Below are 14,810 nucleotides of genomic sequence, written 5' to 3'. Positions count from 1 at the left end.
TGATAGACTTTATTCCCTAAATCATGAAACTGAAAGGTAAATTATACTGAGGTCTGCTTTTGCACGTCTCTAGTTACAACAATAGTGGACCGACCCCCAAAAGTAATCATGGCTGTCTTGTTAATTTGTCTTGGGAAATAGTGCAACTTTTAGGGTACTTACGAAAAGATAATCATTTACTGTGGTAAATTAGAGCAAAGGAGAAAAATACATAAAAAACCAAAAGATAAAAACAGGCATAGTACATTACACTTGATAAACCCTGCAGATTTCAGTAAACAATTCATTTTTATTTGGATTCTCATTTAAACATAGCCTTATTTACTCAGTTCTTGTAGCGTAAGGGGACTGTCAAATGACGCTTTCAGCCACCAATAACTGAGTAATTTAGATGGGTTGCAATGAGAATGGGAATCTGCCTTTCAATTTCACCAACTATGAGGAAACCTGTGACTTTGAAACATAGTTCTTTCCCCTTTCCTTGCTAACTCCTACCCACATCTAGATAACCAAGGGAGTCAAGAAAGAGGATGAAAGAAAACTGAAAGGGAATATGCATATAACTCCCTATTTTCTCCATTTTACCTCATTTTTGAGGTTCATCATTGCACTTCCATCCATCCGCTGCTGCTGACATGCAAGGAAAACACAGCTGTCAGGGTTTATCTCTCTGCCATATTGTGAGTAAGCCTGCAGAGATACAGCACCACGAGGGCACCTCGGTGACTTCTTCCCCTGCAGGCAAAGTGCATTTTCTGCTTGACATTTCCTAACTGCCAGAGGCTTGGAGAACGAAAGCCCTATATCCACCCTGCATCAAAATGCCAAAAGCATTTGGGCCTGCAGAAAGTAAGTGCATGCAACAAGAAAAAATATCTCCTGCTTTTCATGAAACCTGCAGAAAGAAGCTCCTGTTTTATTATTCACGATGATTTGCTTTCTGCATCCTCTCTTGAAAGCCTAGGTGAAAGATCTTTCTAACTGAGCACACTGAAATATATGAACCTATCAGACTCCCACTAACAAGAAGTAAAAAATAGTAGATGCACAATAGTCCCCCACCACATCAAATCAAGTTTTCCAGAGAAGGAGGTACTTAAAATACGCTGCATTTAAATGTAAAATGAAGACACTGCCTTCTGCAACCAAAAGTATGAGTTACGGTTATCGTGTTTGGTTAGCATGCCCTGTACTTGTCGGACAGGTTAAGAGGTTTTACAGAGCTCCTTTCATCATACTGTTAGATATGGTGACATCAGAATCTCAGTACTTCTGAAAATACTTCAAAGAATAGAAAATAACAAATTTTCCATTTATTACCAACTTAAAACAGATAAGAAATATGCTTTTGACCTGTTAATTTAACAGAAACCCTATTCTAGTCAACAGGCTGACATCACATGCACAAAGAAAATGCTTACATCTGCCATTGCCGGGTTATTCAGCTGCAAATTTCCCTTCCTCTCTTCTCTATTTCCTGTTATCCCTTTGGATACTGCGCAAACTGAACATACCGCATGCAGTTGTTTCTTAAAAAATACCAAGCCAAAACTGTAACGTGATAGAGCCTTGCATCTCAAGCTGCTGATAAGCAGGGTCAAGATATTGTGTGTATGATGTATTAAACAGGATAAAAATGCAATCAGCTAAAATGGTCCAAAAAGGTGGATTCCCTACAAGGGAAAAACATTTCCAGAAAATTGGAAGTCTTTCTTGCTTATTGCTGGTTTTCTCCCTTTTTATTTGCTTTGCTTTCTTTGATGTTAACAGCTGTGGTTTGCTCCTCATGCCTGCTTGTGCGAACTATGAAAGTGAGTAAACTATATCCATAGTCTCTCCATAGTCTCCCTGCTAGAACATATAGGCCACTGAATGTCCCAAAACAAAAAGCTGACCTTATTTTTATGTATGAAAATGGAAACAGGCTGTTGATTTTATTGCAATCATGCTTCTACACTGAAATGTCAATGAAAAAAACATTCTTTATTCTGGCTCATGAGGTAGCTTCAACTTAATCTTACATTTTAAAGACACTTTGGGATGGAATTTTGCTATATAAATTAATAAAGCCACAGTCTTACACAGCACAGTATGTAGCTGGTGGTGACACAAGGAAAAAACATTATTCTATAGTCTCAAAGCTTAGAATGAAAATTTGACATGAAATTTTTGTCTGGTACTGCTGCATCTAAGAGAGTTTCTAGTCTGTGGCTGGTTATTTTACTTACATGAGATCGCTGTGTCTGACTGACTCAGACCAAAAAGTGATGATTGTGAAACTGAGTGTTGGCTGAACTTGAGAGAGTTCCTATAGTGAAAGACAAAGTTATAGGGTCTCTCCTTTCTCTACTCAACCTCAGGAAAAGCTATTACCTTCTTAATGATTACTCTCATCTTTGCTCTTCTCCCACAAATGTCTGTCATGTGCATACATTGAAATATTAGTCTGACTTAGAAAAGTTCTTCAAAGGTATACACATTGTCTTCTTATTGGGAATTGACAAGATTTTTTATAATTTTCCTTTTCAAAAATGTAGCTCTGGAATGAACAAATATTTATCTAATATATCTTTTTTAAGTTTTTAGATTTTTCTTCAGAAAAACAAATACTTAGAATACTTGGCTCATAAATTGTTTTTTTTTTCAGCAAAAAACCTCCATGCATTCAAAAAAAACCCCTCAATGATAATATGATTTTATTTTCATATTAATGTTCTGAAAGAAAAACACCAGTCGCTTGCAGCCTAACATTGCTTCTTGCACACAACCCAGAGGTGGGCTGAGCAAAAACTCAAGAGCTGGAAATTTGCCTCTGAGCTGGGGTAGATAAATCCATGACTCCTGGATATACCAAGATTTTAATCCTAACAACCTAACAGCTATCTGGTATCAGTCGAAAAGCCTGCCTAGGTCAGCATCACATCTAGGCCACTAATCTGCTGCAGACTTTCAGCCTGGAGTTCAGGCATCCCGGGGTCAAGCAGGGACCACCCTCCCAGCGCTCCCACCCCACCCTGTCTGTCAGAAAGCATTAAATTAAGTCCACAAATAGTTGGAGCTGAAAGAGATGCCTCCAAAACACCCAGCTGCAGTCTAGCATGGGCTAGCTGCCTTAATCTTTCCTGAGACCAGCGGTATCGTTTGCACATACACAGCTAAATTCCCATTTCTGTTTTCCTCACTGTACAAACCAGATACTAAATTCAGTCATCATTACTAACAAAGCCCTCAAAATTACTCTCTGTCCCAAGTGCTTCTGAGTCTGTACTGTTAGAAAGTCTGTATTTTGGTGAGTGAACTACAGGAGAAAGAGCAAAGCCACTTGCTTTCTAGTTCATTGATGGTCATCTATGTACAACAGGAAGCATTACTGCTTAACTTGAATTATCCCTTAAATGTAAAAATATTCCCCCAGATCATTTTCACACATATGTTCCACATTTCCAGCTGAAGAAAAATATAAACTGTGCAGTTAGTGATATCTTGATTCTCGTATTTTAATAAAAGAGAGATGGAGATGAGAAAAAATCCCAGGTAACAGCAACCACCCTCAACCTCCATAATGTGATTAGGTAAGGTTTCCTTGGAGGATGAAAATTTTCCAGACCAAAAATATAGGTTCCATACAACTTAAGGCATTGAAATTTGCATGATTTGGTCCTTAGTATGCGTGGAGGTAGGTTTTTTTACAAAGCGAGATTCAAATAGAGGACATAAGCCATATTGTTGGCATTTGGATTTAAGCTGGTTTGGGTATACTTTAAAACACATAACAAAAAATCTAACATCACTGTGAAGAAAAAGTCCTTGTCACATGAATGAAAATCCTTAGTTAAAGCACAGGTATTTCCTGTTCTTGGTGTAAAGAAGAAAGGATTTGTTTATTCAGTGACTCCTTTGTTTAATGAAGGTTCTTATTTAAGTTTTATTAGTATACTGCATTAAGAAGCAATTACCATACCTCCATTTAAAGCTGCAGATTTTTTATTGGAAAAGAATATGTACTTTCAGGTAAAAGTTAACTGTTGCTGTGCTGTTAACTTGGAGTGGAGGCTATATATCTAACGCCACACAAATCTTTCTATCCCCATGTACTACTGATAATGATTACACTGTACATCCAAAATTTCTATAGGTCGGTGTGCAGAACTACTTAGATATTTTACTTAGGAAGAGGAATTAAACAACACAATAACTAATAAAACCAAACATTTAAAAATGAGAACTAGAGATATGCTTAGGGCTTCTTGGTCTCTCTGCCATCAAGTCTATTGCTACGTTCTTATTCCTAATTAATTGCCTGGAACTCTGCCACTCGTAAAGAGTGGCATGCAGTAATTCAGGCAAAATCCAAAAGAAGCATACCTTAAAGAAATATTCATAAAACATTGTTTCTGCCTGATGCACGTCTGAAGATCTAAGATAAAGCATTTAGTCACAGTTAAAAAGTATAACCCTGAGGAGCAATCTGATAAAACACTCAGGTCAAGAAAAAACATGTTTCCTTTGGTTACGCTTCCTGGTAATACACCCATTACACTCCTAAGCAGCAGAAACACTGGCAGAGTGGTTGTGGTCTTCAGGGAGGCCATAGTTTCTCAGTGCAGTTGACACACTCCAAACATAATCGGCAATTAATCAGCAACATCATTACTTTCTTGTGAAAACAATATTATAATAATATGTAAACAAATATGTTTCAGATCTGAACCCAAAATTGGTAGCCTATAAATAGTTTATATTTATTCAAGAGGAACATACAGTTTGAATAGCATAAATAAAGTCAGCAAAGGTATTCCCTTTCATATGTGCAATCACCATTTGTGCAGAGGAATAAAAAGAAACTATTTCTTTTGAGACGACAATGGAAGAGGTTTTAATTCTATTGTACAACTGCAAAACATTCCCCATTTATACTTTTTCTCCTGCTGCCTGGGATTGAACACACAGCTTTGTCTGAATACAGAGCACATCAGAATTTACAGCATGTCCATTTCTTGTTTTACACAGGGACAAACTGTTGGGAAACGTTTTCTGACAAGGAAATGCTGACTACTGTGCAGGACTACCAAAAGAGTGCACACAAGAAAGACCTGAGGTATTCAGATACTGAACTTCTACAGAAGTCACCAACCTGGATGCTCTGGCACCTAAAGCTTGCTTGAGATACAATAAGCACAGCACAAGGTTCATGATTTTGAAATGACACAGCCTCCTGAGTCAGTACAACAGAACAGCATCCATGAAGTCACACAACAAGGGCCATTTTCAGATGACATGGCTCTTTTGAAGTCATTTGAGACTATTATAAAATAGATAGTAATGGAAATGTCACTGAAATGAGGGGATGGAGAAAGGAGACTGAACAGCATTAGTCTACAATTTATAATAGTTCAGTTAGATTATGATGCTTTCTCAGGTTAAGGTGTTTGGGGCTTGTTTTTGTTTGGTTTTTTGTTTGTTTTGTATTTTAGATGCAAGATGTAAATTATTTTCATACTAGATAAAACTTCACTCCTGGTGCAAACAAAAAGTATGCACCATCTATCTGTAGTTTGGTTGTCTGCCATTTGTGTGGATTTTGATGTCATGTGTGCTACGTATGGACATGGTGGAGTTGTATGTTCTGACTATTGTCTGTCAATGAATCTATGCTCTGGACATAGTTGTGACTACTGTTCATTGCAAGTGGAAGCAGAGATGAAGAGGGTATCATAATATCATCCTCTGAAAACTAACCCCAGTAGCTAATGCTGGGGTTTCAGAGTGAGGTCAGTACTGAGGAGAAACTTATTAAACAGATCAGAAGTGCAATTTCCTCTCCACTTAAATGACATTGGAGCAATGAAATGTGGCCCTACAGAAAATTTGCTAAAGATGAATGATGCTACTGAGTGGCTTGTCTGAGCTAGAAAGTTGATCTTAAGACACAATGTCAAAATGCTAATAGGACAAAGTTAGATCTGTTCTGTGATCCATCCAGACACTCACTTCTCACTGTGCAAGTCCCATCAAGTCAGATTTTACTACCTAGGAACCTGCTGTTTGGGTATTTGCAAAGAAGATGCTTTATAACTGCTCATCTAAGGCCTAATTCTACTCTGAAATAATTTATTGCCTGCTATGGTAACAAGTGTTGATCAGTTGGCTGCAATTCCCAGACATATATTTTCAATGTACTACATCATCATTGGCTTACTCTAAAACCAGACATAAAGCTAAGGATGAGGAAGAAGAAACAAAGACATGATAGAAAATGGGGATAATCAGTATCAATCCTCTCCTGAAGATCATCCTACACATCACATCAGAATTGAGAGGCTGAACTGAGAGAGCTTCACAAAAATTGTACCCTCCCCTTCCCCACTGTCCTGGGTTCAGCAGTAGCAGTCATTTTTCTCCTTTTAGTAGCTGGTGCAGCGCTGTGGTTTTGACTTTCAGCCTGGGAACAGCACTGATAACACCGATGTTTTTAGTTGCTGCTCAGTAATGTTTACTCTGACCAAGGACTTTGTGAGCCTCATGCTCTGCTAGGGAGGAGGGGAAGCTGGGAGGAAGCAGAGAAAGGACACCTGACCCAAACTGACCAAAGAGGTATTCCATACCACAGCACGTCATGGCCACTACATAAACTGGGGGCAGTTACCCGGCAGGGTTACATCACTGCTCCGTCAGGCTGGGTACCGGTCGGTGGGTGGTGAGCAGTTGTATTCTCTTCCCTTGTTATTTCCCTTACCATTATTATTATTGGTGGTAGCAGCAGTGGTTTGTGTTATACCTTAGTTACTGGAATGTTCTTATCTCAGCCCGTGGGAGTTACATTCTTTCAGTTCTCCTCCCCATCCCTTCGGGAGCAGGGGGAGGGAAGAAAGGTGGGGGGGGAGTAGACTGCGTGATTCTGATTTATGGTCTGGGCTTAAACCACAACACTCATGCCCACCATTGGTCATATTTTAAGTTAAGGCTCCTGTCATCTAACACTTGAACTTAACTAGAAATTACACAACTTCCCACTTTCATTTAACCAGAAAATAACACAGAATCATAGAACAGTTAGGGCTGGAAGTGACCATCAGTTCCAGGATCATCTAGTTCCATCCCCCCTGCCATGGGCAGGGACACCTCACACTAAACCACGCCACCCAAGGCTCTGTCCAACCTGGCCTTTAACACCGACAGGGATGGAGCATTCACAACTTCCTTGGGCAACCCATTCCAGTGCCTCACCACCCTAACAGGAAAGAATTTCCTCCTTATATCCAATCTAAACTTCCCCCGTTTAAGTTTTAACCCGTTACCCCTTGTCCTATCACTACAGTCCCTAATGAAGAGTCCATCTCCAGCATCCCTATAGGCCCCCTTCAGATACTGGAAGGCTGCTATGAGGTCTCCATGCAGCCTTCTTTTCTCCAGGCTGAACAGCCCCAACTTTCTCAGCCTGTCTTCATACAGGAGGTGCTCCAGTCCCCTGATCACCCTCATGGCCCTGCTCTGGACTTATTCCAACAGTTCCATGTCCTTTTCATGTTGAGGACACCAGAACTGCACACAATACTCCAAGTGAGGTCTCACGAGAGCAGAGGGGCAGGATCACCTCCTCTGACTCGCTGGTCACGTTCCTTTTGATGCAGCCCAGGATATGGTTGGCTTTCTGGGCTACTAGTGTACACTGCTGGCTCATGTTCATAAAATATGTTCATAAAACATAAAATATGTATTTTCCAACCACATGCTGGCATACATTGCCATAATGGATGGATGCTGGTTTAATTTCAAAAAGAAAAATCAAAGAAACTGCATTAAATTAACTAGATGTTAAAGTTTGCTGATGATAGAAATTAGGTAGATTGTTTTTGCATACTGAATATTGAATAAATAATGCAACAAAAATAATGCTTTAAAATTATACAAGTGAAATGAAAGAAGACTAATACAAAATAAGAATATGACCCACCAAGAAATATAAAGTCTGTGGTCATATGTAGTTTCACCTTTGATCATAGAATGAAATAATATATGAAATAAATTTACATATGAAATAATTCAGCAGAATACAAGAGAAGACAGTATTTTTGTTATTTCCTGAGAGAGTTGCTTGGGAAACTTCTAATTTCCAGCCAGTTTAGTTATATGATTCTTTAACACTTCAAAATCTAATGGTCAGTTCAGGCTTGCGCTGAAGAGACAGCCCTCCAGATCAAAGGGCAGATAGCTTACAAGCTCTTCAGCATAAAATGATTGCTTGGTTGCCAATCTAATTTACTGAGGCTGAAATGGCTTTGCAGGGGAACACACAGGAAAATACAGACCATCTGTTTATGTCAGGCTGCATGATGCAATTTGCTAGTTATCACATTTAGCAAAACGTAAAAGTTGAAGCCAGAGAACAACAAGCAGTTACTGTCTGGTATGACTCAAGTTAAAAATCAGTGCCCTCATTTAAGTTCTGACGGCTACAAGCTGCCCGTCTGGCTTTCAATCAATCAGTCTCTTAAACTGGAGTCCCTTTGTATTTTCACACTGGGGTCTTTCGTATTACTAAAGCATTCCACTGTCAAAAAGCAGAGTTACCCTTGGCAACAAGTTTTTTTCGGAGTTTTTACTTCCTTATCAGAGATTGCCCCGAAACTGAAGATGAAGATTAACTAGCAGCTGCTGGTGTACGCTAATACAGGCCTTTCTTTAATTGAAAAGAGGCTCCTTTTTCCAAGGAGATTAACAATGGAAAACTCTGGTGCTTCTATGAAAATATGCCCAATGTACTGCTTCTCAGCTAATGCTAAACAATTAAGTTTTTTCTGGTGATATGCTTGACCTATTTTCACTAGCCACATCCTAAATTCCGTGACAAAAAATTACATAGGGCTGTGGTTGAAGAAAATCAGTTTTTCCTAAAGGCAAATTTTTAACGTATTATTTTTGCAATTTTTGCTCCTATCACAGTCTTTTTTCTCCCCTGACCATTTTGGTGGGACATGCCTCCCCTGATTCATCCATTGGAGAGCTACGTATCTAATTCAGGTCGGTTATCCAGGTTCCCTCATCCATCTGTGGAAAGAGAGGCTGAACCATACAAGGGATGCTTGAGTTCATGTATTTCAGACACCTCCTCTGGGATGATAAAAACAGTTATTTTCTGCCACTATAAGGTCATTTAAGCACCTGGCTCAGACCTGTAGATAAGTCAAGTTATATGAAAGGAAGCCCATCTTTGTGGTTGGAAATTTACTGTCTTTAATATGTTGCCTGAGTTTAATACGGTAGTCATGAGGCATACTTAAGAGATGCTGCGTTTTGACCATGGAGCCTAATCCCCAGCATGGGGTTTCTTCCCCATTTCACAGCAGCACTAAACCTTCTCACTTCACTCTCATAAGCAGGTTCAAATAATGCATGCGAGAGGAGTGTTTTACACAGAAATCCAAACATTTAACAGCTGGCAAAATGCAACCTACTGTCCTCCTTTCTAACGCCAAATGCCCGCTAAAATTGGGCATCCCATTAAAAATGTTCTCTTACAGAACCTGAAGTATTTTATGTTCTTGAGCACAGCTGCATCACAGCCTTTCTGCCAGCATTTCTCTGACTATACTAGTTTCAAAAAATCCGCAAAGGTTTGGAACTATAGGAAAATGACTAATTCTGACAGAAAAGACATGTAGACCCAGCTAAATGGGCCCCTACTACCCAACAGCATTTGTTATTTTACTTGAACAGGTTTTCCTAATCTTAATGGTGAAATTCAATGTCCAGCATGTTTCTGTCTATGGGATTATTACTAGTGAAGCCCAGGAAACTACTTTTCCTGAGGAAAACACAGCATATTGCAAAGAAATTAAGAAAACACAAGGGGGGAAATTTACAGAGTGATGAAACTAGCATGGACACACTATATACTGAACCTGAAAAGCTTCACACAAATTGATTATGGCATATCTGGCCCATAGAATATACACACCATTCTTTCACCAGTATATATTGTAAGTTTTCAGAAGTTTACATAGCATTAACAATTTGCCAGGTGTAGTGGACAGAATTCACAGAAAATCTAGAGACAGTAGAGGAAATACTGTATCTTAAGGGTTTTTTAATTATGGCAGGAAAAAGACAGTGGAACAGATGGGAAAGCTGCGATTAACATGAAGCCAAAGTAATGAAACTTTAGCAGATACAGTTATATTAGTAAGCAATACAATTAAACTAACAGAGGACATGGAGTATTGAAACCTAAGAGAAGGACAGTAATAATAAAAAAGCTGTATCTATAGAACCACAAGTAGAATGAGCAGTAAAAACAAGCTTTGAACGTAAAACAAAAGCTGTATTTACTGAAATATTGCGAAGTATTTCTCATGAATGTGAAACAATTTTCACTTTCATGTCACTGGTAAACATCTGCATGATGCCAGCTCACTGTAAGCAGAAAATAAATTCAGCAAATAGGCAGAAAAAAAACAAACATCAACACATAGTCTTATGAATTGTCACAGTGGTGTCAGCACACACATATCTACACACATTGAATATCATGAAAATCAGACACCTCGACAAGAGTTAAAGGACTTCACAAGTTCCAGTGTGCTGCCACAGAGTAACTCTCTTTTTAAACAGAAAGAGCAACAAAAGACTTTTAAAACGTGTGATTTACAAGAGGGAGGGTGCTGCAGAAACTGCCCTTTTTGGTATGCGCTCCTCTGGGTCAGCACCTTTCGCTCTGCAAACCCCGACTCCCAGCCCTGGTGCTGCACAGACTCTGCCTGCAAGGCATCTTCCCACCCAGGTTGCTGCCCTCGAGTGGCTTCAGCAGGGGGACAGAAACCTTGCTATGCAGAAGTCAGCGCACGGACATGTCTGTGTGTCTGCCCTATCAGCAGGTCACCCCCACACACACACCAAAAGGTCCTGCTGGAGCTGAGGCGCTTCCCCTGGTGCAGTCAGTGAAACCAGAGAACTTTCTTTAGGGATGAGATTAAGAGGTACACTCAGGACCAGTCAGAATAATAATACAGAGAACTGTGAAAATCCTAGCAAGAAATAACCTTACTCATCTCCAGAAAGTCTGGGCTAGTAAGTGGGATGCTTTTTTCCTAAGAAAGCTACTTCTGAGAAAGCTCCTGGCTAACTGCTCTATGTGACAAAAGTAAAAATCCCCAGGATAGTAAGCCTGAGGCACATACCACAGCCTGAAGCTCAAAGCAGCTAAACAGGCCAATGCACACATAGCTGTAGGAGAAGTTTGCAGACAGGCTATGATGCATGCTCTCCCATGCAAAGAACAGTCAGGGTCCACCACTCCAGGACCAACCTGCAAACAGCTGATGTGAAGAAAGTCAGCTGCCTGCTATTTATGGTCCAGTGGGAGGTGTCCCTGCCTGTGACAGGGGGCTGGAACTAGATGTTCCTTAAGGTCCCTTCCAACCCAAACCATTTTGTGATTCTGTAATTACTTCCAAGCAAACCCTTTCATCTGTTCTGCGTATTGCTGTTTTAAAAATTGACCTATTAGCCTGATAATGGTTCTACTATCAAAAAATACACAGGAGAGAAAACTTGTATAAGTTTAAAGTATTTTCAAGCAGCCACTGCTTAGCCAGGTAAGCAGCCTGAAGCTGAGGAATGACGTGCTCCACCAGAGTCATAACTGAGCTCGGTGCCTCATATTGGTTGTAATCTGAGTAATCTTAACACTATTATGCCCAGCTGTTGAGAAATCATATTATTTTGTTTCATTTCTTAGCAAGCATAATGTCACTATGAGTTAGATCTCCAGGATTTCCTGGAGGCATCAGAGAAAATCTCATAACAGAAGGAAGGCATTGTAGGGACATGTAAGAGGACACAATCTCTTCCCTAGGAAAGAAGCTGCAAGAGATATAAAACAAAGGAAGATTAAACAGAAAGTCCTAACCATGGCTGGGTGCCCTGTTATCACAGTGAAGCTCTGTTCTCCATTGGTAAATGCAGCATAAAGAGAAATTACTTATGCATGTCCTTATTCTACCTATGAGATGAACACAAGATTACAATCTTATCTCTCGCACAATTTACATGTCATGAAGGGCAGCTTGATCAAGAACAGTCAATGAAAATATGCTGTTTCTCATTACCCAAGGTTCTCGCAAAGTAGCATGAATATTATGTAAAGAGAAAGAAAAGACATAAGTCTTAAATAATTTACCTATGACTGATTCTGAGTTCTCTTATGCTACTTATCTCGTGCTCACAGAAGAACCCACACCTTGCAATCACTACCCAAACAAGCCCTTTGATTCACTTCAAATCAAAAGCTTCCTCATGCAAGCAATCAGGTAGAGAACTGTGCCTGAAGTGCCTGGAAGGCAAAGGCAGCACATAGCAACATCTGCAAAAAAAGTTTCTCATTGCTCAGAGAGTCATTCAGTTTGGGGGACTTTTTTTTGTTCCATGAAAAGTGTGAAAAAGGAAAAATATGTGTCCTGGACATTCTCACTATTCAGCATCAGAAGTGTTTCACTTGTACAAGCACTGGTCTTGTTTCATGGACCAATGGCTCATTTCCACCTGGGGAACTCCTGTTGTGGTCCTGGTGCACACCCTCCTGTTAAGCTTCACCTAAGGAGATTCAGTTCATGAGCTCCATGACTACTCCATGCCAGTAACCATGCCGAAGTCAGGAGGAATAAAGCAAGAATAACTTAAAGATTCACTTCAGAAGCGTGCTTCTCATTCAAACTAAAACACCACTGCAGATGCACCCTAGGACCAAGTACTTTTACTTACACTAGATTGTATTTATGAAATCTATTTGTAAATGCTTTGAATATGTTCTGTGTGACAACATACAGTTACTATTTTTTCAAAATAATGCATGGTCAATGGAAGTTTGAAAGTGTTTTTATTTTGGAATCTGGATTCAGAACCTTACATTTGTTAACCAGAGATAGCTAAAAGTCTTGGCCTCCACCTTTAATGATATGTATAACTTTTTCACAGATGGTTTTCCTTCATTAAAATATTGTGATTTCCTGATGAAATTGGTATTGCAAAAAATACATAATTATTAAAACGTATTATAAAATGTATTATAAAATGCTCAGAGCAATTTTCAAGAATAAAGGAACAACAGAGAAAAGCTGAACAGTATGAAAAGAAATCTTATTGTTGCACCTACTTGGGACTCAAGATCACCAGCAGATCTACACATGCACACAGCTAAGCACACACTTCCATGATGCTGATGGCACGCATGGCCCAACGAGAGATGAACTGCACTTCAGCGCTCTACAGAATCATACAGGAGGACAGAAATGGGCAAAGCCAGCTCATATGTACTCTACTTAAGTAGGGTGAGTTATACCAGAGATGAATTTGTATCATTTTCAAAACCTTTTTTTTCCTGCAAAAATGATATTTTTATGAAAATGGTGTACAGAAGGAATCCAGAATCAACATCTATCTAAGTATTTAACTAACACAGACAGTTTGATCGGGCCAAATATTCATTGTCCTTCTCTTAGTGAAATTCAATCTGTTTGCATAGCTAATATCCTCCGGAGTAGCCATAAGCTCCATCCTTTGTCTATCAGTGGCTTTAGGAAATGTTTAATCAGTATGCATGAGTGCATAGATACAATACCACAACAGCCCTCTATGTGTCATCTACAAAAGTCACATATACATATATATATATATATATAAGTTGTGCCCCTGAAAAGAAATGCTAAGGAAGTATTCCTACATAATTCTTTCTTTCTGTGATCATTTTTCTCTCTCTAAACATTTTTTAAAAGGCAAGATGAAATTTGTTTGCTTTTCTGAAGGCAGTAAATTGCTGAGGATTCTACTTTGATTTCTGCCTTTATAAAAAACAAATTCCTGACTTCAAAATATAACTTGTAAAATTATAACATTCTTCATAAATTGTCATAAAAAAAAAAGATACTAAACTATTCTGAAAAATTAATCAGTGTATTTTTGAGCTAAAATCATTATTTAGCTTCCACCAACCATTTTTAAATGAGCAACTGTATGTGCAGTCAGGCAAAACATTTTAAAAATAAATATAGAAAATACAAATAATAAATAGTTCCAGAGAACTTGTAAGCAGAACAGCTTCCACCAAACTTAACATGGCAAGTATGATTCTGATTGATACACTATTTTGAAGCTCTCTCACTTGAAAGCAGAAAGTTAGGAATCCCAATATATATATACTGTATTACAAGCAAATTCTGCGTTTCATATAGATCTGTGAAAAGAGCTGTCATAAATTTTAAATATGATTAAAGATCAAGTACCAGAAGGCACAAATTTGGGTATTGCAATTCTTCATTCTGATAAAGTGCAGAACCCCACAGTATTTCAGAATAGGTATATAGGTATTACTATAGTATGTATACTAATAGGTATATAGGTTATACTATAGGCATTTCTCAGACATACACTGGAGATCACATGTGAAGTTCTCTGAGTTAATTTAAAATGTCAGTCTTACTGAATGCATTGGAGAAATATAACTGACAATAATAAAAAGAAAAGGAATATAATTGTATACATAAAAGCATTAATAGGTTCTAAGACAGGTAAAAATGAGGGCCAGAGCTATCTCACTGTGCTATCTTAAGCATTTTAGAACAATAATTTGCTGTTCTTTTAAGAGGCCTGCCGTATATTGCTCCTCGGAAGAAATGTGAAAAGTCTTTCCCCCCAGCACTTTCAGTGCTTTCAGTTTTCAAAGTTTTCAGCTTTCAGTTCCAAACCAAAAATAAAAAACAGAAAATGTGCTTTAAGAGAACACGTTTGTGCACCTGGGTTTTGAAATCTTCTTGGAT

General features: G+C 38.8%; 1 protein-coding gene across 1 annotated transcript in view; it reads right to left on the bottom strand.

The window, feature by feature from the left end:
• MOXD1 (monooxygenase DBH like 1) overlaps positions 1 to 14,810 on the bottom strand; it is a 49,702-nt gene that overhangs the window by 20,612 nt on the left and 14,280 nt on the right. The gene's annotated exons all lie outside the window — the stretch shown is intronic.

Source organism: Pezoporus flaviventris, unplaced genomic scaffold (assembly GCF_033815535.1).
Source record: "Pezoporus flaviventris isolate CSIRO_AGI_PZ_B2104156 unplaced genomic scaffold, CSIRO_AGI_Pfla_v1 ptg000081l, whole genome shotgun sequence".
Classification (NCBI taxonomy): Eukaryota; Metazoa; Chordata; class Aves; order Psittaciformes; family Psittacidae; genus Pezoporus; species Pezoporus flaviventris.
The sequence above is the reverse complement of the archived record's forward strand: the minus strand, read 5'-3'. Positions and strand labels throughout refer to the sequence as shown.